Genomic DNA, 22,974 nt, shown 5'->3' on the forward strand with positions numbered 1-22,974 from the left:
AATCCCCATACAGATGGATACAAGTCTTTGATCCCAAAGCCCCAAGCAATGTAGGTTCCAAATTCATGACAAAATGAAGTACCAAAATCATGACACTTAAAGCATCCTGTGCCATTCACTGTTTAGACACCTTGTCTGCATCAGTTTATTTAGTCCTCATAGTCGTTTTATGAGAATTGTCATTATCATCTCGGGCACAGAAGAGTAAAGGAATCTAAGAGGATTGAAAATAAGACTATGTCTTCCGATTCACACTTTTAAATTATAGTACCCTTTTCTCATGTAGTCCTAATAATATCTGATTAAGAATGTTAACTTTAGGGTGAGGGTATAGCATAATGGTTATGCAAAGAGACTTTCATGCCTGAGGCTTTCATGTCCCAGGTTCAACCCCCACACTGCCATAAGCCAGAGCTGAACAGTGCCCTAGTTAAAAATAAATAAATAAAAATAAAAATAAAATGTTAACTTTATTTTTGCATACGTCTGCTAGGGTGATTAGTATTTACCCACTTTATTGATTAAAAAAAAACAGAGAGAGTGACTTGTTCAAGATCACAGAGGGAAAGGGGTTCGAGGGAGCAGAAAACAAAAAATTATACAAAGCTGCTTTCCATCTTGGCACAGTTGGCTCTGACCCTTCAGAGTGTATATTTATTTTACTTTACTGACCTGTACTTTAAAGGGCAAGGACCTGCGCAAGAATCCCGTTTGTAACCCGGATCCCCACCTGCAGGGGTAGGGGTCACCTCACAAAGCAGGTCTACAGGTGGCTATCTTTCTCTCTTCCTCTTTATCTTCCCTCCCCCTCCCAATTTCTCTCTGTCTTATACAAAAAAAAAAAAAAAAGGAAAAATGGCCACAGGAGCAATGGATTCATGATGCAGACACCAAGCCCTAGCAATAACCCTGAAGCCAAAAAAAAAAAAAAAAAAATCCAGCAAGTTTCTTGATCTAGTGGACAAAACTACGATTCTGCAACAGGTAAATATCAAAACTATGATTCTGCAACAGGTAAATATCAGCAAGTTTTTTTGAACTCTTGCCATGTAGTAAATGCTACAATTGGTGCTTTATGTGATTTTTGTTTTTTTCTATTGTACCTGGAACTTCACTGCTCCAGTCCAGCTTTTTCAGAGAAAGAGAAAAGACTACAGCACTGAAACTTCCTCTAGTGCTCTAAGGCCTGGACTCAACCCTGAGTCACATCCATGGCAAAGCAAGTACACTATCCAAGTGAAGTGTGTATTTGTGTGTATTTGGTAGAGGGTGCAAGGGAAGGAGAGAGAGGGAGAGAGAGAGAGAGAGAGAGAAGAAACTTAACACTGTCAGCACTGATGCAGTTTCTACTCCTTTCTACCCCTGCACGTGGGAACCAGGGCCTTGAACTGGGATCTTCATTCCTGTTTCCATGCATGCTCTATTGGGCACTACCTGCCCTCCCCACAAGTGGGTAGTTTTGCTGGCTCCATTTATGAATACTTTTAAACTTTACTCAGCACCACACAGGAGATTGCGCAATGTGTAAAAGGCTGGAATTGCATGTAGGATGTCCTGAGTTTGATCCCTGGCATTGAATATGCCAGAGTGGTGCTCTGGTTCCTTCTCTCATATTAATTAATAAGTAACAAACAATTTATAATCATCACAACAACCAGTGATCTCAAGTGTTTTCAATATTCCCATGTTACACAGGAGGAAACAGAGGCTCAACAATTCAATGTGGGGCGGGGTGGTAGTGCAGCAGATTAAGTGAACATAGTGCAAAGCTGCAGGGACCGGCGCAAGGATCTGGGTTTGATCCCCTGCCTCCCCACCTGCAGGGGGGTGGCTTCATGAGCAGTGAAGCAGGTCTGCAGGTGTTTATCTTTCTCTTCCCCACTCTGTCTTCTTCTTTCTCAATTTCTCTCTGTCCTATCCAACAGTAATGACAGCAATGACAACAATAGTAACAACGATAAGGGCAACAAAAGGGAAAAAATGGCCACCAGGAGCAGTGGATTCGTACTGCAGGCACCGAGCCCCAGGCAATAACCCTGTAGGAAAAAAAAAAAAAAGAATTCAATGTGATACAGCTGATAGTCAGCAGAGCCAGGATTCAAACCTTGATTTTCTGACTTCCTGTGTAGTATTCTTTCCCCTGTAGTAGATACCCCAGGAGGTCAGGAGCCCGGATCAGATAGTTAGCAGGTGGATACCCTGGGAGTTCATCTGTCTTCTCTCTCTGCACTGTTGTCGTCTATGGATTTAGCTAAACCTGTTCTTAAAAACCTATTTATAGCTTAAAACTGTCCTGCCACTTAGGATAATAAGTCCCTTAAGTTGACTCCCATGGTATAAATTAAGGCTTCTTTTTATTTTTCCTAAGTCTTTCTCTCCAGATTCAAAGGAGGTCTCGAAACTTTACATCAGGCTCAACCTGACGCTGTTAACTGGCTACGGAAGAAGGGCAAACGCTAGAAGAAAAAGTCTTTCTCAGTACTGAAGTGACAAAATGGCTAGGAAAAGGCCTTAAAAAACCAGGACCTTTGACTTCAGGTAACAAGTTAGAGTCCAAATAAGACTGGCAATTCCTGTGATTTGGATAGCAGATGATATTTATGCAAACATCTCATCTGATCATTATAAAGACAGAAGCAGTGGACAGCACTAGACTTTTCTTTGTGCTTAACTTTGTTATTATTTTTAATAAAGATGTAGGTTTTTTTCCTTTTTATTTCTTTGTTGGGATTAATGGTTTACAGTTGACAGTGAAATACTGTAGATGGTACATATGTAACATTTCAGTTTTCCACATAACACTAACCCCTCCCCACCTAGGTCCTCTTCTGCCATCATGTTCCAGGACTTGAACACTCTCCCGCTCCACCCCAGAGTCCTTTACTTTGGTGTAATATACCAACTCCAGTCCAAGTTCTGCTTAGTGTTTTTCCCTCTTCTTATTTTTCAACTTCTGTCTATGAATGGGATTATCCCATATTCATCCTTCTCTTTCTGACTTATCTCACTTCACATGATTCCTTCAAGCTCCATCCTAAATGACATAAAGCAGGTGAATTCACCATTTTAAATAGCTGAGTATTATTCCGTTGTGTATGTATATACCACAACTTGCTCAGCCATTCATCTGTTGTTGGACACTTGTATTGCTTCAGGTTTTGGCTATTACTAATTGTGCTGCTATGAACATAGGTATACACAGATCTTTCTGGATGGGTGTGTTTTGTTCCTTAGGATATATCTCCAGGAGAGGAATTGCAGGGTATTAGGGTAGGTCCAGGGTGCGATCGAGAATAACGCCAAGATAGACTGGCTGTGCTTCATGCCGGATTCTCGTATCGTCAAGTTGCACATTAAGCTCACGCGAGGCCGAGGCATGGTGTAGATGGAAAACAGATGATACCGTTTTTGCAGTGCTAGGGATTAGTCGCCATTTTTTACAGTAATCAGATATCAGAGACATGTCTTTGGTGAGTGTTTCCTCGAGGATGTCAAACTTGGATGCCTGAGTTGCGCAGCAGATGTCATCGGCGTAGATGAACTTCCTTGAAGAAGTTTCTGGAAGGTCATTGATGTAAATATTAAATAGCATAGGAGCCAGAACAGAGCCCTGGGGGAGGCCCCTTGAAACAAGTCTCCATCTGCTAGACTTGTCACCCAGATGCACCCGGGATCTTCTGTTTTGGAGAAGAAACGATATAGTGTTGACCACCCATGGAGGCAGGCATCTTGAGATCTTGACTAGGAGACCACGGTGCCAGACCGTGTCATAGGCTGCTGTGAGATCAACAAAGACAGCACCCGTCTGTAAATTCTTCTGGAATCCATTTTCAATGTAAGTTGAGAGGGCCAGGACTTGTTCGCAGGTAGATCTTCCTGGGCGGAAACCAGCTTGGGCGGGTGATAGGAATTTCTCTGTAAGAGGAGAAATAACGTGACAGAAGCAGCCTCTCAAGGAGTTTGTAGCACATGGAGAGGAGAGAAATTGGTCTATAGCTGGCAGCCAGTGTTGGGTCTTTCTTTGGTTTCAAAACTGCTATTTCGCGAACATCTCATAAAAACTGTCATTTCACGAACATCTCATAAAAACTGCAGCAAAGGTGGGCGCGAGGAATAACATCATTGCAAGACTGGCCAGCTCCTCATGGGCCGCGAGTGCTTCCACACTACGATCATCATCTCTGGCATTATGCTATTCCACTGCAGAATACTGTGCCCCAGTATGGTTCCGTAGCCCCCATGTCCACTTGGTTGATTCCAAATTATATTCCTCCATGAGGATCATTTCTGGAACCATCCGTTCTACCCCGGTTCCATGGCTGCCAGTTCTTAGCAACATCGCCCCGCCAGATATTCGTCAGGATGCGGCATCATCTAAGTTCATTTCCCACGTCTACGCTCGACCGGACCTGCCAATATCTTCGCCCACCCTGTCCAACGCTTGACGTCTCGTCATCCAATCTGGTCCCCTATGTCTACACTGAACTTCTCTGTTCCAGACTCTTGGAAACAGAGTTGGCAGTCAGCTGAGGTAAAGAACAAACACCTCATTACAGACCCCTGCAAGCGTCAACCCGGCTTTGACCTAGCACGTTATGATTGGGCCCTCCTCAATCGCTATCGAACAGGCCATGGCCGGTGCGCCGCTATGTTCCATCGCTGGGGAGCCAAAGACGACCCAAACTGCCCCTACGGCTACAGACAGACTATGACCCACATAGTCAACGACTGCCACCTCTCCAGATTCAAAGGAGGTCTCGAAACTTTACATCAGGCTCAACCTGACGCTGTTGACTGGCTACAGAAGCAGGGCAAACGCTAGAAGAAGAAGGGTAGGTCCACTTCTAGCCTTCTGAGAGTTCTCCAGACTGTTCTCCACAGGGGCTGGACCAATTTACATTCTCACCAGCAGTGCAGGAGTGTTCCATTGTCCCCACAACTTCTCTAGCATTTGTTCTTGCTATAGTTTCTATGGCATTCTCACAGGGGTGAAATGGTATCTTGTTGTTGTCTTTATTTGCATTTCTCTGACAATCAGTGACTTGGAGCATTTTTTTTAACCAGGCACTGCTCAGCTCTGGTTTATGGTGGTGTGGGGGATTTTAGCCTCTGGCATGAGAGTCTGTTTGCATAACCATTATGCTATCTACCCCTGCCTTCTTAGAACATTTTTTTAAATATGTATGTTTGTCTTTTGGATATCTTCTTTGGTGAATATTCTGTTCATACCCTCTCCCCATTTTTGGATGGGGTCATTTTTTTTTGTTGTTGTTGCTGAGTTTGGTGAGCTCTTTATATACTTTGATTATTAGCCTCTTTCTGATGTATAGCATGTAAAGATTTTCTTCCATTCTGTAAGGGGATTTCTTTGTTTGGGTAGTGGTTTCTTGTGCTGTGCAGAAGCTTTTTAATTTGATGTAGTCCCATTGGTTTATTTTTGTTTTGTCTTCCTTGAAATTGGATTTGTAGTCTGGGAAGTAGCATAGTGGATCAAGCTTTGGATTCTCAAGCATTTGGATTTATATCATTGAAGATGCCATATGTTGTCTTCAGGAATCCCACCTAACTCAACAGGACAAATACAGACTCAAAGTGAAAGGATGGGAAACTATCATACAAGCTAATGGACGACACAAAGGAGCAGGAACAACTATTCTCATATCTGACACAATGGATTTTAAAATTAATAAAGTAGTAAAAGATAGAGATGGGGAGTCGGGCAGTAGTGCAGTGGGTTAAGCGCAGGTGGCGCAAAGCGCAAGGACCTGCATAAGGATCCCTGTTCAAGCCCCCAGTTCCCCACCTGCAGGGGAGTCGCTTCACAGGCGGTGAAGCAGGTCTGCTTTCTCTCCCCCTGTCTTCTGACAACAATAATATAACTACAACAATAAAATAACCAGGGCAACAAAAGAGAATAAATAAATATTTATAAAAAAAGAGGGCGATGGGACATTAATTGATACTCAGAGGATCAGTCAATCAAAAGGACTTAATTATTAACATCTGGGAGTGGGCAGTAGCAGAGCGGGAGGTAGCGCAGCGGGTAAAGCACAGGTAGCACAAAGCTCAAGGACTGGCGTAAGGATTCTGGTTCAAGCCCCGGGCTCCCCACCTGGAGGAGGGTTGTTTCTTAGGTGGAGAAGCAGATCTGCAGATGTCTATTTTTCTCTCCCCCTCTCTGTCTTCCCCTCCCCTCTTCATTTCTCTCTATCCTATCCAATAACAACAACAATAATAACTACAACAATAAAAAAAAAACAAGGGCAACAAAAGGGAGTAAATAAATATTTTTAAAAATTAAAAAAAAAATTATTAACATCTATGCACCCAGTGAGAGGACATCCAAATACATCAACCATCTACTGAAAGAGCTACAGCAATGTATCAGTAATAACACAGTAATAGTGGGAGACTTCAACATCTCACTCTCTTGACAGATGATCTCTCAAAATCATCTAGGCAGAGAATTAATCAAAGAAGAGAATTAAGTGAAGAGGTAGAACTATTTTCAGAGTCTATTCTAATTTTTAATTTTAATTTGTCTTTAGACAGCGAAGGCAGAGAGGCAGAGTCTGAAAGAGATCACAACACCTAAGCTTTCTTCAATGAAGTGGTGGGTCAGGTTTGAACCTCCACTATCCAAGTGAGTTATTTTACTACCCATCACCAAGATGTATTTATTTATTTATTTTTTCAATCCCTGGCAGCACATGTACCAGGGTGATACCTGGTCCTTTCTCTCCTATCTTTCTCATGAATAAATTCTTTTTAAAAATTTCTTTATTGGGGTATTAATGTTTTTTTTTAATTTCTTTATTGGGGAATTACTATTTTATATTTGACAGTAAATACAATAGTTTGTACATGCATAACATTTCTCAGTTTTCCACATAACAATACAACCCCCTCTAGGTCCTCTGTCATCCTTCTTGGACCTGTACTCTTCCCCCCTGTCACAGTCTTTTACTTTAGTGCAATAAACCAACTCCAGTTCAGGTTCTACTTGTGTTTTCTCTTCTGATCTTGTTTTTCAACTACCAAGATGTATTTATTAATGACAACCAGAGCATCACTCAGCCATCTGCAGCGCTGGTGATTGAACTTGAAACCTCACACGTGAGTCCTGAGTCACTTCCTTAGCTGTTAGGTTTTTATCTTTTTTTTTTTTTTGCCTCCAGGGTTATTTCTGGAGCTCCAGTGCAGGCACTACAAATCTACAGCTCCTGGTGACCATTTTTTCCATTTTATTGGATAATACAGTGAGAAACTGAGAGAGGAGGCAGAGAGAGAAAGATAAGACACCTGCACAAAGTGCAAGGACCGGAGTAAGGATCCCAGCATGAGCCCCCGGCTCCCCACATGCAGGGAAGTTGCTTCACAAGTGGTGAAGCAGGTCTGCAGGTCTCTGTCTCTCCCCCTCTCTGTCTTCCCCTCTTCTCTCCATTTCTCTGTCCTATCCAACAAGGATGACATCAATAACAACAATAGCTACAACAACAAAACAAGGCCAACAAAAGGGAATAAACAAAATCCATCAAGGTGCTGCCAATAAAGGTGAGAGCAGGTTGGCTACCATCAGAGCCCGCCACTGGGATGCTGGAATGTAGAAGTGGGCGTCCACTAGGAGCCTACAGATTTTTCATTTCATCCCCTCCTCTTCTTGTACCCAGGAAATCTTTCCTGATGAACTGGATTACCTCAGTTTCCATTCTCTCTGTACCATCTGTAACTTAACTGTTTCTAGGCACTCAGTTATACTTTACTTACATGTTGATAGTCTTTCATGAGCACAGAGAAACCATACCATTAACGCCAGTTCATAAACTTCTAAGCCTTGCCTCTGTTTCTTTTTTAAGCCACACCCACAACTGTTAGAGAGGGAGAGAGACACCTACTGCTTCATCACTTACAAAGCTTTCCCACTGCAGGTGGGGATGGTGGCTCAAATCCAGGTCCTTATGCATTATAATGTGCACTCAACCAAGTGCACCACCACCGGACCCTTCTGCGTTTGCTTCTTCACCTGCTGTTTAAGGGTGACTTTAACACTTTATGTGATATTTGTGAGAATTAAATGAAACTATATTTGAAAGACAGTGAAAGAGCACTATAAATATGGCTAGTACCATGATGTACTGTGCCTAGCCTTGAGACTGAGCATTGCATAAATGTTGAATAGATAGGCGTCCAATGATACATTATCAAACAGATTTTTTTAAAGACTGTTTTAGGCAAGAGAGATAGTTCACTGAGCAGTGTGCCTGCACTGCTATAAACACATGGCCTAAGTTTGAACCCTGGCACCATATAGGAGACACTGGCAATGGAGGGGGCTCCAGTGCTATGATGTCTCTCCCTTTATATCTGAAGGAAAACTGACCCAGAGTCATGTAATCACTATACACATGACCCCAGTTCCACACACACAAAAATGTTTCTCTTTTCTTTTTATTGTTATTTATTAATTTACTTATATTACCAGAGCACTGCTCAGCTCTGGCTTATGGTGGTACCCTTGGTGTCGCAGGCATGGAAGACTTTTGCATAATCATTATGTTATCTACTACAATATATATATATATATATTAATTTTTAAAATTATCTTTATTTATTTATTGGATAGAGACAGCCAGAAATTGAAAGGGAAAAAGGTGATAAGAGAGGAAGAGAGAGTGGTCTAGGAGAGTGGTATGGTGCATTGGATAAAGCAATGGACTGTCGAGAGTGGGGCAGTAGCTCAGCAGGTTAAGCTCACGTGGCACAAAGCGCAAGAACGGAGTAAGCATCCGGGTTCAAGCCCCGGCCCCCACATGCAAGGGAGTCGCTTCACAGGCGGTGAAGCAGGTCTGCAGGTGTCTGTCTTTCTTTCCCCCTCTCTGTCTTCCCCTCCTCTTTCCATTTCTCCCTGTCCTATCCAACAAGGATGACATCAATAACAACAGCAATAATAGCTACAACAATAAAACAACAAGGGCAACAAAAAGGAATAAATAAATTAATTAATTTAAAAAGTTAAAAAAAAATCATTGGACTGTCAAGCATGAGGTCCTGAGTTCAATCACTGGCAGCACATGTTCCAGAGTGATGTCTGGTTCTCTTGCTCTCTCTCCTATCTTTCTCATTAATAAATCTTTTTTAAAAATTTAAAAAAGAAGAGAGACAGATACCTGCAACACTTCTTCACCACTCATAAAACTTTCCCAACGCAAGTGGGGAACAGGAGCTCAAATCCTGGGTCCTTGCACACTGTAACATGTGTGCTCAACCAGGTGTGCCACCCAAAATGTCTCTAACATGACTTTGTTTCTGTGTATTATACTTAGAAGGACAACTTAATATTTTATTTATTTGTTAGAGTGAGAGAGAAACCAGAGCATTACTTTGGCATATGTGGTGCCAGGGATCAAGTTTAGGATCTCATGCTTCTAAGTGCTGTGCTGTGCTCTGTTGAAGCACAACCTTCCAGGTCAGATATTTATTTAATTGTTTGCTCATTTTATTGAGAGACTGAGGCAGAAAAGCAGAGAGACAGACAGACAGACACACCCCACAGTACCAAATGTGATGGGGACCAGGCTTAATCTGGTTCAAGTGCCAGGTAAAGCAGCACACTCTCCAGGTGAGCTATTTCATAGGCTTTAAAACATTTTTAAAAAATATTTATTTATTTTCCCTTTTGTTGCCCTTGTTTTTTTTAAATTGTTGTTGTAGTTATTATTGTTGTTGTTATTGATGTCGTTATTGTTGGACAAGATAGAGAGAAATGGAGAGAGAGAAGGGGAAGACAGAGAGGGGGAGACAAAGAGAGACACTTGCAGACCTGCAGTCGCCTGTGAAGCGACTCCCCTGCAGGTGGGGAGCCAGGGGCTGGAACTGGGATCCTTATGCCAGTCCTTGCACTTCACACCACATGCGCTTAATCCGCTGTGCTACAGCCCGGCCCCCAAGTTCTATACTCTTTATTTTATTTTATTTATTTATTTTCCCTTTTGTTGCCCTTGTTGTCTTTTTATTGTTGCTGTGGTGGTTGTTATTGATGTTGTTATTGGATAGGACAGAGAGGAATGGAAAGACGAGGGGAAGACACAGAGAGAGAAAGACACCTGCAGACCAGCTTCACCGCCTGTGAAGGGACTTCCCTGCAGGTGGGAAGCCAGGGGCTCGAACTGGGATCCTTATACCGGTCCTTGCACTTCGCGCCACCTATGCTTAACCAGCTGCGCTACTGCCTGAGTCCCAAGTTCTGTACTCTAAACTGCTGAATCACCTTCTCTCACTTAAACAGAATTTTTTTTCATTTTTTATTTATGATTAAACACCATACCCACCACCAGATTTGTCTTCAGCTTCCCAAAGATAACCACCATAATTTTCACAAAGTCTTAGCAACAGTTTCAAGTAGAAAACTTGTCTTTTTCATTTACCATTTCATCCTTACTACCAAGAATGATTACTGTGTGTGTGTGTGTGTGTGTGTGTGTGTGTGTGTGAGAGAGAGAGAGAGAGAGAGAGAGAGAGAGAGAGATCTCATTGGATGGGGCCTTGCCTGGTTCAAAGCCCAGGTTAAAAAATCAGCATTGTGTGGAAAGTGCTGTAGCATCAGGGAAGCTCTGGTGGTGTGGTCTATCTGAATCACATATGTGAGAGCCTATGGGGGGGGTGCTGGGAGTGAATTACTGGCATATAGTGTGTGTTCAACCCCAGACCACCAAACAGTGACTATGGTTGATGTTCTGCTTATAAGGAAAGTACGACCATCCCTTCTTCCCAGGATATATGTTCTACAATGCCAGCCCAAGATTGATTGACTCCCAGCTCAAGGGGCATCTTGGAAGAGAAAGTGAAACTTACGAACTTTTTTTTTTTTTTCTCTCCAGGGTTATTGCTGGGCTCAGTGCCTGCACCATGAATCCACCGCTCCTGGAGGCCATTTTTTTCCTCTTTTGTTGCCCTTGTTGTTGTAACCTCGTTGTGGTTATTATTATTGCCATTGTTGATGTCGTTCGTTGTTGGATAGGACAGAGAGAAATGGAGAGAGGAGGGGAAGACAAAGAGGGGGAGAGAAAGATAGACACCTGCAGACCTGCTTCACCGCCTGTGAAGTGACTCCCCTGCAGGTGGGGAGCCGGGGGCTCGGGATCCTTATGCCGTTCCCTGTGCTTTGCGCCACATGCGCTTAACTCACTGCGCCACCGCCCGACCCCCAACTTACGGACTTTTTGAGGAAGGGGCATATTACAGCAAGAGGCAAGGATCTTGGATCAAAGGCTAGCAAAGGGATCTGTCATTTGTTGAGAACCTACTGTGTGCCAGATGCTGTCCATACTTTATTGCTTTTCATCCTCACAGGAGCCTGCAAAGCACCAGTAACTAGCCCCATGTTGGAGGTGGTGAGATGGGGATCTGAGCAGTAAAAATTGTCAAGATCATGCAGAAATGGAGGTTCATACTGGACTTGAACCCTACAATGTCTGGCATCTACTTCCTGCCCCTTCCACTGTAGCAGCTACTCCTGTAGGGCAGGGAATGAAATCTGAGTTCTAACTCACACATTGAGCCTCCCCCCCCCCCCCAACTAAAGCTAAGACCAGGCTCAGATTGAGTGACAGCTTTGGACAGTTGTGCTGACACTGGCCTGAAAGCAAGTGGTGATGAATTCAGATGCTCAGGAATGGAAGCTGTGTTCATAGAGACAAGGGAAGGCCAGGAGCTGCAGCAGGATGCCATGGAGGTGCTGGCTCCCTGAATAGAATGTCTTTCAGCAGCGCCCCCCGAAAAAAGAACAGTCTCCTTCAACTCACTCTTTATGACCTTGAGCAAGTCACTTAGCCGTCACAGTTCAGTGCCCTCACTTGTCACACAGGGTCACCATGCCTGCTGGATTGCCATGGTTTTACATTAGACAATACAAAGAGACAGAACTGGGCCAACTCCTAGCCAGGGATCCAGTACTAATTAGTTGTTGGATGTAAGGCAAGTCACTTCATCTTTTCAGAGCCTTGGTTTCCCTAGCTGTCTAATGAGCAGAGTATGCGTCCTACCAGAGTGCTATGAAGTGATTAAGGATAAAGTGCCTGGATTCAAATCACTCTCCCCCACTCATGGGCTGTGAGCCTTTGAGCAAGTTGCCTGATCTCTCGGTCTCAGTTTCCTCCTCTGTAAAGAAGGGGGTAAATATATACCCACTCACCACAGGGAGTTGTGATGATGAAGTCATCTAAGTGACAGAAGGAACTGTGGACAGCAGCTGGCAGTAGCAGTGCTCTGCCACTGAGACTAATCATTAGTCCTGGGTCTGGCCACTAATGGCAGCTAGTCCTTGCTGCAGGCCAAATATTGCTTTAAACACTTGATGTTTTGACTCTGATCCTCTGTGCTGTCCTGTGTGGTAGGTGACACTCCAGTTCCATTTTATTCATGAGTAACTGAGTTATTCAGAGGCTTACTGATGCATCAGAGGTCAGTGATGAACCCTGTCAATTCTCAGCCTTCTCTGCATTTCATCCCTGTTAGTGGTTCTGTACATGGGAACACTGAGAATGTCTGTGTTATATGAGAATAGTTTTAGAAAGCAGAAGAGGTGACAATTTTGCTTGCAAGTGGAGTAAGCCTTAATGAAAGGATAGGTGAGTTTTGGGGGGAGGGTGAAAGGGTTGGAGGGGCTATGGACTATGCTTGTTTTAACTTCCAGCAGGGGGCGCCCACAGCCTCCGTCAGCAACTCCAGATCTGCTGCTGGCTGATGAGCTAGTGGCCTGTGCAGCCCTTTGGGGATCAGGTGGAGGCATAGCAGCAAGTGATAGTGTTAGCCTGTGCAAAGCTAGGGTCAGGCCAAGAGAGGCTCATCCTCCTGCAGTTAACAAACCTGGCGACCAAGCTGTACCAGTCAACTTTCAAGAGATTCAGAGGCTAATCTTAGCCCTGCAAGAGGGAGGGGAGATCTTGAGGAGCAGAGGGGATGTAGGGGAAGGGGGTAGGGGAGCTCTATCCCCATCAGAATCTTCTGGGTCAGTAGATCAGGGATCTGAAACTTAATTTATTTTTAAAATTTTATTAGTGATTTGATAATGATTAACAAAATTGTAAGATAACGGGTACAATTCTGTACAATTCCCACCACCATTGGAAAGTTCCCTATTCTATCCCTCTAGGAGCATGAACTAAAGATCTTTATGGGGTACAGAAGGTGGGAGGTCTGGCTTCTGTAATTGCTTCTCCACTGGACATGTACATTGGCAGGTTGATCCATACCCACAGCCTGTTTTTTTTTTTTTCCCCTCCAGGGTTATTGCTGGGCTCGGTGCCTGCACCATGAATCCACCACTCCTGGAGGCCATTCTCCCCCCCCCCCCCTTTGTTGCTCTTTTTGTTGTAGCCTCGTTGTGGTTATTATTATTGCCATTGTTGATGTCGTTCGTTGTTGCATAGGACAGAGAGAAATGGAGAGAGGAGGGAAAGACAGAGAGGGGGAGAGAAAGACACCTGCAGACCTGCTTCACTGCCTGTGAAGCGACTCCCCTTCCTGTGAAGGTGGGGAGCCAGAGGCTCGAGCCGGGATCCTTACGCCGCCGGCCCTTGCGCTCTAAGCCACATACGCTTAACCCACTGTGCCACCGTCTAACGCTCCCCCCCCCCCAGCCTGTTTTTATCTTTCCCTAGTGGAATAGGGCTCTGGAGAGGTGAGGTTCCAGGACATATTGGTAAGGTTGTTTGCCCAGGGAAGTCAAGATTTTGTCAATGATAGCATTTGCAACTTGGTGACTGAAAGGCAGTAAGATATAAAGCAGGACAAACTGTTTAATAAACGAGAACCTAAAGAGCAGATGAAACTATGGGTCTTTGTGTAGGAAGAATCTAGGAAGTCTATTTTAGGTATATTCCAAGGGGCTCATGATTAGTAATTTTTGCCTGAGCTAACATGCAAGTGGGCTAAAAGTATTCTAGGAAGATGGTGTCAGAGTTGAGAACAGGACTAGAAAGCTGGGTTAAGGTAGAGAGTAGCTCCCAAATATGAGAAAAGTATAAATACCATTAGCTATAAACCCCATCGATCTGACCTGGGGCTCATTTCTTTTTTTTTTTTTTATTTTCTTTTTTTTATTTTTATTTATTTTTTTTTCTGGGGCTCATTTCTATTCATATTTAGCACAGGAGTCTGTGTCAGTTATTTGGGAGCTTGTTTACTTTGAAAATCTCATGCTAGGATTTACTGTACCATACATGACCTCACCACAATTTATGTCATTTAATGCTATTTACAAATAACTATATCTTAGCTACTGACAGGACTAGTTGCTTCTGATCTACCTGGTCTAAGATTATAGGTAATTTAATATTTCAAAAAAAGTTATTATTAGAAATGCTTTAACAATTTAAGCCCAGTGTCAGAATTCAATCAGTTTACACATATGAAACATTAGACTAAAGGAATATATACTCAAGGGGGCCAGGCAGTAGCACACCTGGTTAAGCACATATAGCGTGAATTGCAAGGACTGGCATAAGGATCCCTTCTGGCTTGAGCCCCCAGATCCCCACCTGCGGGGGGGGGGGGTGTCACTTCACAAGCAGGTGTGAAGCAGGTCTGCAGGTGTCTGTCTTTCTCTCCTCTCTGTCTTCCCCTCCTCTCTCGATTTCTCTCTGTCCTGTCCAACAACAATGACGACATCAATAACAACAACAATGATAAACAAGGGAGGTTTAAAAACTTTATAATGAGGTTTTATTATTATTTCAATGTTGTTATCACAGCATCACTGCTCTGGACTGACTTTTTCAGATAAGCTATAGGAGGCGAGGAGAGAGAGAGAGAGAGAGAGAGAGAGACTCCACATGACTGAAGCTTCCTTGGAATAGGCACCAGTACTGAACTTAAGTGGCACACTCATGGCAGAGCAGGCTCACTGTCAAGGCAGGCTATTTTGTTGGCCCCAGGATTTGCCTTATTTTTTTTTTTATTTCATGAGAGAGATAGGGAGATAGGGAGGCACCAAAGAAACTCGCAGGCATGTGTGGTGGCAGGGATTTAATTCAGGACCTCATGCTTGCAATTCCAGAGCTCTACCACTGAGTCACCACTAGAACCTCAATTTTTAAAAGCATTTCTTTAAATTTATGTTAATGCATTAATAAGCAGAAGGGAGAGATCACAAACCAGAGCCTCACTTCCGCACATGTGGTGCTAGGTATTGGATTTGAGACCTCACACTTGAGATACCAATGTTTTATCCACTGCACAACCTCCTTGGCTGGGACCTTGAACCTAGAGTTTTATAGGGCCTCTCTCCAGCCCTTCTCTAAGTCCCTCTTCATGAGGTAAGAAGTCTAAGGGAATATGTACCCCTAGACTCTGAGCTTTGGGAGAACAGTCGAGTTTTTGGGAGCTCAAACAGCCTTCAGCCCCAGTATCTGGGTAGGACTCTTCCCAGGGCCCAGCCTTTTGAGAATGGGCCATCTGTTTAAGTGTCACCAGAGGAGTGACATAAGAAGGGCTGGAGGGGGGCCCCTCTAGGTCCTACTTGCCTAGGTCTAAGAGCTATATGTTTAGATTATTTGTTTAGCTATATGTTTAGACTAACACACACACAAGTGGGATTCTATTTTATATCAAGAGACCAGAGACCACACCTAGAAGTTATGGCCTCTTAGTAGTGAAGCAGGGCTTGTACTTATTTTTTTTTTTAACACTTAAAAGTTTTATTTGAAATTTTAAAGAAACACGAGAGAGAACATTTTCCACACAGCACACAGGACTTAAATATTGATTCTTGATTCCACAGAATGACATCTGCAAGCTACGTCCTGGAGGGCTTGTACTTATGAAGTTGTGGTACTTCCACATTCATATGGATGGAGTGGACCCATGTGGTGCTTGCCACCTGTGTCATAGTCTGCAAGCTGGTAGGGAGGGTGGGTGAGTTCAGACCAGGGTCCTTCAGCAATTTTCTAGGGGTCCAGCTATGGGATGGGGGGGTTGTGTAGAACCTTCAAATTCATCTTGAGTGGCATAGACACAGCCCCTAAAGGCAAGGAGATCCTTTTGCTGTCAGCACCCATATTACTATGGGAAATGGGCCCTTGGGTTTAGGTGCTGGTTTATACTACTTAATGTAAAGAGTGAAACATGAATAATAGCAGCCTGGGAAATAGTACAGTGAGTAAAATGTTGGACTCTCAAGTATGGGATTCCACGTTCAAGCCCAAGCATTACATGCACCAGAGTGATGTTATGGCTCTCTCTCTGTTCTCTCATAAATAAATCTTAAGAAAAAGAAATGAACAAATCTATCTTTTTCCCCAAAGCACTGCTCAGCTTTGGCTTATGGTGGTGCAGAGAATTGAGCCTTCAATAATATATTGTTTATTGGTTTACATGAAAATTACTCAACATTAAATAGACATATTTGTTTTTATGAGAAAGGGAGAAAAGAATGAGAGTCCAGAGCACTGCTCAGCACTGGTATTTACAATGCTGAGAGTAGAAACTGGGACCTTAGATTAACAAGATCTTTGTTTTTACTGATAAGCCATTTTCCTGACCCTGTCCTATTGATTTGTAATAACTCTTTCTATATTAGGGAAATGAATTATTTGTCTCCCTTTATGTTGCCTGTTTTTCCCAGTGGAAGATTAGAATTTTTTAAACATTACTTTTAACAGTAGCAAATGCTGGAGAGGGTGTGGGGTCAAAGGAACCCTCCTGCACTGCTGGTGGGAATGTCAATTGGTCCAACCTCTGTGGAGAACAGTCTGGAGAACTCTCAGAAGGCTAGAAATGGACCTACCTTACGACCCTGCAATTCCTCTCCTGGGGGTATAGCCTAAGGAACCCAACACATCCATCCAAAAAGATCTGTGTACACATATGTTCTTGGCAGCACAATTTGTAATAGCCAAAACCTGGAAGCAACCCAGGTGTCCAACAACAGATGAGTGGCTGAGCAAGTTGTGGTATATATACACAATGGAATACTACTCAGCTGTAAAAAATGGTGACTTCACCGTTTTCAGCCGATCTTGGATGGACCTTGAAAAAATCATGTTGAGTTAAGTAAGTCAGAAACAGAAGGATGAATATGGGATGATCTCACTCTCAGGCAGAAGTTGAAAAACAAGATCAGAAATGAAAACACAAGTAGAACCTGAAATGTAATTGGCAGATCGCACCAAAGTAAAAGACTCTGGGGTGGGTGGGTGGGGAGAATACAGGTCCATGAAGGATGATAAATGACATAGTGGGGGTTGTTGTTAAATGGGAAACTGGGGAATGTTATGCATGTACAAACTATTGTATTTACTGTTGAATGTAAAACATTAATTCCCCAATAAAGAAATAAAAAAAATTTTTTTAATTACTTTTAAATTTGTATTCTTGTGGGGGGTTAGAAAATCATCTAGTAGAATGCACACATTTGAGGACTCTGGTCTCAGCCCTCAGCTGCCACATAGGAGTACCATGTAAAAGGAAAGCTTCATGAACAGTGCTGTCATCATATCTCTCCTATCTCTCTCTGTCCTTCTCTCCCTCCCCACCTGGGAAAGGGGGGAAAAAAGAGTCTACCAAGATTAGTGGAGTCATACAGGCATGTAGCCCCAGTAAAACCCTGACTGGCAAAATAGTAAATAAGTAAATTGTGTTCTTTTTTTAAACCGAAGTGAAGTTTACATACATAAAGCTAATTGTTTTTTTTAATATTTTATTTATTAATGAGGTAGAGCTATAGCCTTTTTCTCATTTGTTTGTTTTTATGTGACATTTGAACCAACACTATACTACTGAATAATCTGTCTTCTCTCACTAATTTGAAATGCCACGTTTAGCATAAATTCAATTCCCATCTGTACTTGGGTCTATTTCTGGACTCCATCTCCTGTTCTGGTGACCGCTCTGTCTGGGATTCTGTAGTTTAAAAACTCCCCCAGGTGATTCTGATGTCACCAACTTGCAGTTGGTGCATATCTGAAATGTGTTTGCAAATTCTTAGCAAAGTGAGGGAGCGGGGAGGGGTATCATAGAATTTTGTTTTTTTGCTTCCAGAGTTATCACTGGGGCTCAGTGCCGACACTACAAATCCACAGCTCTTTTTTCTTTTCTTTTTTTTCTGATCAAGACAGAAATTGAAAGAGGAGAGAGTAGAGAGAACGAGAGAAAGACAGACATTTGCAGACCTGCTTTACCACTTGTGAAGCTTCCCCCTTTGTGAAGCTTCCCCCCTGCAGGTGGGGGAGTCAGGGGCTTGAACTTAACCTAGATCCTTGTACTGGTCTTTGCACTTAGTACTATGTGCGCTTAACCAGTGTGTCATCACCCGGCCCCCTCCCACAAGCTGCTTTTTAAAATTAGTGATTTAATATTGATTTGCAAAACCACAAGATAACAGGGCTATAATTCCATACTGTTCCCATGACCAGAGTTCTATGTCCCTATTCCCTCCATTGAAAACTGCAGTAGTTCTCCCAAGATCACATATTTGAGTTGAATATTATTTTTATATCTATCTCTCTATTTTATTGCCCATTTTTTTAGAATATAAATATTCACTTTAAAAAAAAAGAATTTTATTTATTCATGAGAAAGGAGAAGAGAGAGAAAGAACCAGACATCACTCTGGTACAACAGGGGATTGAACTCAGGACCTCATGCTTGAGAGTCCAGAGCTTTATCCACTGCACCATCTCTCAGACCACACTCAAACACCATCCTTTATAAGGATTCATCATTGGGAGTTGGGCGGTAGCTCAGTGGGTTAAGTGCAGGTGGCGCAAAGTGCAAGGACCGGTATAAGGATCCTGGTTCAAGCCCCGGCTCCCCACCTGCAGGGGAGTCACTTCACAGGCGGTAAAAGCAGGTCTGTAGGTGTTTATCTTTCTCTCCTCCTCTCTGTCTTCCCCTCCTCTTTCCATTTCTCTCTGTCCTACCCAATAACAACAACAATAATAACTACAACAATAGAACAAGGACAACAAAAAGGAATAAATAAATAAGTAAATATTAAAATATTCATCATTGTGGGGCCAGGTGGTAGCACACCTGGTTAAGCGCTTACATTATGGTGTGCAAGGACCTGTGTTCAAGCCCCTGGTCCTCGCCTGCAGGGGGAAAGCTTCACAAGTGGCAAAGCAAGGCTGTAGGTGTCTTTGTCTCTCTCCTTGTCTATCTCCCTCTCCCCTCTCAATTTCTGTGTCTATCCAATAATAAATAAATAAAAATATTGAAAAAAATCATCATTGATCATCCAGAGTTCTACCACTATGTCACCTCTTGGGCCACTTTCTCGACTTCTTATTTTGAATGTGTTCGTCTTACACAGGGGATGGGGTTGGGCACATTCAGGATTGTATGACTGTGGGTTGTTTTGTAGATCAGTTTGCCACCTACCTAACAAGGGTGTGACTCATTTCCTGATACATATAAGGAGCCTCATTAAGGTTTGCTGAGTAGCTGGGGAGTTGGCATTTTTTTTTTTTTTTTTTTACCAGAGCACTGATCAGTTCTGGTTTACAGTGGTGCAGGGGATTGAACCTGGGACATCGAAGCCTCAGGCATGACAGTCTGTTTGCATAACCATTATGCTATCTACCCCTGCCCAATAGAAAGCATTTCCTGCATGTGTGGGGGCCCTTGGTTTGATTCCTGTCAGTGCATATGACTAAGCAGTGTTTGGATTTCTTTCTTATTCATAAAGTAAATACTAAATACTTTTTTTTGGGGGGGAAGAATGGGGGGAAGAGGGAAGGAGGAAGTGGAGAAGGAGGAGAGAGACACTAAAGTATTCACCACTATCTAGGGATTCTCTTCTTGCTGTCTGTGATGCTCCCAGGTGGTGCAAGGATTGAGCCCTAGACCTCATACATGGTGAGATGTGTGCTTTCCTTACTGAGCCAGCAACTGACCCCAATAAATAATTCTTTTTTGTTTAATAGTGGGGGGAACTGTCGGGCTGCGCCACAGAGACGAGAGAGAAGAGATCCGGAGCGAAGAGGAAACACAAATCTTTATTTGTGCTGGTACCTCAGAGTTGGGTGAGAGAGAAACAGGTTGGGCCACATGGAGGTAGCAAAAATGGCCGCCTCAGGCAGTAACCTTTCCTGCGTCTAAACACTGAAGTGAAGCGCCAGCAAGAGAGCCAGGTGCAGAAGAAGAAGGGCTTTTATGGGAGTAGCTCTCATGAGAATGGGAAGGGGGAGGAGCAACCAGAGCACCGCAACCATTGGGGGGGGGGAATAGACAATGTCCTGAGGGCACAACATGGCGGAACAGGCGCTCAGAGAATGTCCCAACTCTCAAGGGAACTAGCAATAGCCTGAGGGGACAACATGGCAGATGAGACTGCGTCTGCACAATTCCCCAGCAGGGAACAGCAAGATAACTTACCCAGAAAGTGCATCTGCTTTATCATGTGCATGGTCCAGGTTCAGGTCTAGTCCTAACAGCACTGAGAGAAAATTTGGTGTTGTGGTATCTTTCCCTTTCTCCTTCTGTCTCTGTCACGCTCTTTCTGAAAAAATCAACTAGGGGAAGACTATCATGCCTGAGGCTCTGAGGTTCTAGCTTTGCTACTTCTTCTCTTCTTCCTCCTTTTCCTTCTTCTTCTCCTTCTCTCCCCTCTCCCCGTGTCTTGCTCTCTGTATATTTCTTTTATTAAAAATAAATAATAAGTCTGTGGATCTAGCCTGGGGAGCAAGAGTATTTTGTAGACATCCATCACATGGCTATAGGAAACTGTGCTCATGTTATAAGCCACTAATCTCCCAGTAAAATAAAAATGAAAATACAAAATAATAATAATAATAAAATATTAAAGAAGAAAAAATGGGGCTGGGCACCGGATTAAGCGCACATGGTGTGAAATGCAAAGACCTGTGTAAGGATCCTGGTTTGAGCCCCCGGCTCCCCACCTGCAGGGGGGTCGCTTCACAGGCGGTGAAGCAGGCCTGCAGGTGTCTATCTTTCTCTCCCCCTCTCTGTCTTCCCCTCCTCTCTCCATTTCTCTCTGTCCTATCCAACAACAACAAGATCAACAACAGTAATAACAACAAGGGCAACAAGATGGAACAAAATAGCCTCCAGGAGCAGTGGATTTGTAGTGGAGGCACCGAGCCCCAGCAATAACCCTAGAGGCAAAAAAAAATTAATTAATTAATAAAAATCTAGGAGCAGTGAAGTACTGGTGGGAAAAAAAAGGCTTATTGAATGGATTAAGGGGAATGAGTACAGGGGACAGGGTAGAATCTTCCAGATTGTTCTGGGGAGGACAGGGAGGGGGGGGATCAGGAAAAATGGTGCTGTTTGTAGAGGAGAGAGCTGGACCTTCCTTGTTGTGCATTCTTGACAATCTCTTCACTCCTCTGGGCTTGTTTCCTAACAGCGAAGAGAGGTGTCTGGGTTAGATGAGAGAGAGAACGAACACTGTTCTGCCATGTATGATGTTCTAATTGGTTTTTGTCCTTTTTTTGTATGTAGTGCCAAGGCTTCACACATGAAAGAGATGAACTCCAGTTTCTTCAAAAGATTCTGGGGCATAGAGGCTAGGGAGTGGCACACAGGGTAGAACACACGTATTACCATGTGCAAGGACCTGGATTCAAGTCTTTGGGCCTTACCTGCAGGGGAGGAAACTTCAGGCAGTGAAACAGTGCTGCAGCTATCTCTTCCCATGCTTCCTGGTTCCCTATATTTCTCCCTTCTCTTCCAATTTCTTTCTGTTCTATCAAAAATAAGCAGAGGGGGTGGGGGAGAGACGCATTATTTAGGGGCATAAAAAGTTGAGAGCATGTGTCCTGGGAGGTGACACAGTGGATGAGTATTGGGTGCTCAATCAGGAGGTCCTGAGTTCAATCTCCAGAACTCTGTGTGCCAGAGTGATGCTCTAGTTCTCTCTCTCTTTTAAATATTCTATTTATTTATTTGTGAAAAATGATAGGAGAGAGAGAAAGAACCAGCCATCACTCTGATACATGTGCTGCCAGGGATTGAACTTGGGACCTCAAGCTTGAGAGTTCAGTGCACTATCCAGTGCGCCACCTCCCGAACCACTCTCTCCCTTTATTTCCTATATATATTTGGGAGCCCTCTAAGTCATATGAGGCTCCTATAGTCTGTGAGTTCAGACCGAGGACAGTGGAGTAGGGGTTAGGGAAACTCCCTGGCATTCCTCACATGGTCTGCTCTGCACCTGCGGCTGTCAGAAGTCATCCTGAGGTGGGAGCTATAGGGGAATGAATATAGTTGAAGAGTGGTTGAAGAGTGAATAGGAGAGAGGAGTGACTTCTCTCTCACTCAGAGGGAATAAGGATCTAAAAGTCAGAGCCCCAAGGATTCGGTGACCCGCCTTGCCCCAACCTAGGGTGATTCAGGCTGAAACTGGATGCAGTCACAAACACTCACCCTGTCTCAGCCTCCTCAGTCAGTGTCTGGAGTGTTGTCAATTGCCTTCCATTTGCCCTTAAGGGAAATGCTGTGTGCAGCCAGGCAGGGACCAGCCTTAAGCTTGTTCCTTCTGCAGCACCCTCTTGGCAAGATACAACTTGTTGCTGAAAAAACCCTACCTAACACTCACTGTGGAAAGTGTCACAACTGATTAGAGGTTTTTTTCATGGAAGAAAAAATGTTAATGTTTGGGGGAGAAGGCTCCTCTCAGGAGAACAGCCTCTTACAGACTAGGAAATTACCTTCTCACTAACTGGAAGGCAGTGAGGGGGTCTTAAAGGGAAAAGATATTGGATTGTACCTGGAAGTTCAGTGGTGGGACCCAGGAGCCAGAGAGCTAGCTCACTGGATAGGGTGCCTCCACTGTCACATACACACAACCTGGGTTCAGCACCATGTGGGAGGTGCCATGGCAATGGAGGAAGTTTCAATGCTATGCTGTCTCCTGCTCTCTGCCTTTCTAGCTGAATGAGAAAGTGGTCTAGAGGGGTGAGATTCACATGCAAGAGTTCCAGGTTAAAGTAATAATAAGCAGGGGCTCAGTGA

At 43.6% G+C, this 22,974-nt stretch overlaps 1 pseudogene; it reads right to left on the minus strand.

The window, feature by feature from the left end:
- Window positions 1-15,972: 15,972 nt before the first annotated feature.
- LOC132542885 (small nucleolar RNA SNORA68) lies at window positions 15,973-16,093 on the minus strand (annotated as a pseudogene).
- Window positions 16,094-22,974: the final 6,881 nt, after the last annotated feature.

Source organism: Erinaceus europaeus, chromosome 1 (assembly GCF_950295315.1).
Source record: "Erinaceus europaeus chromosome 1, mEriEur2.1, whole genome shotgun sequence".
In the NCBI taxonomy this organism is placed as follows: domain Eukaryota; kingdom Metazoa; phylum Chordata; class Mammalia; order Eulipotyphla; family Erinaceidae; genus Erinaceus; species Erinaceus europaeus.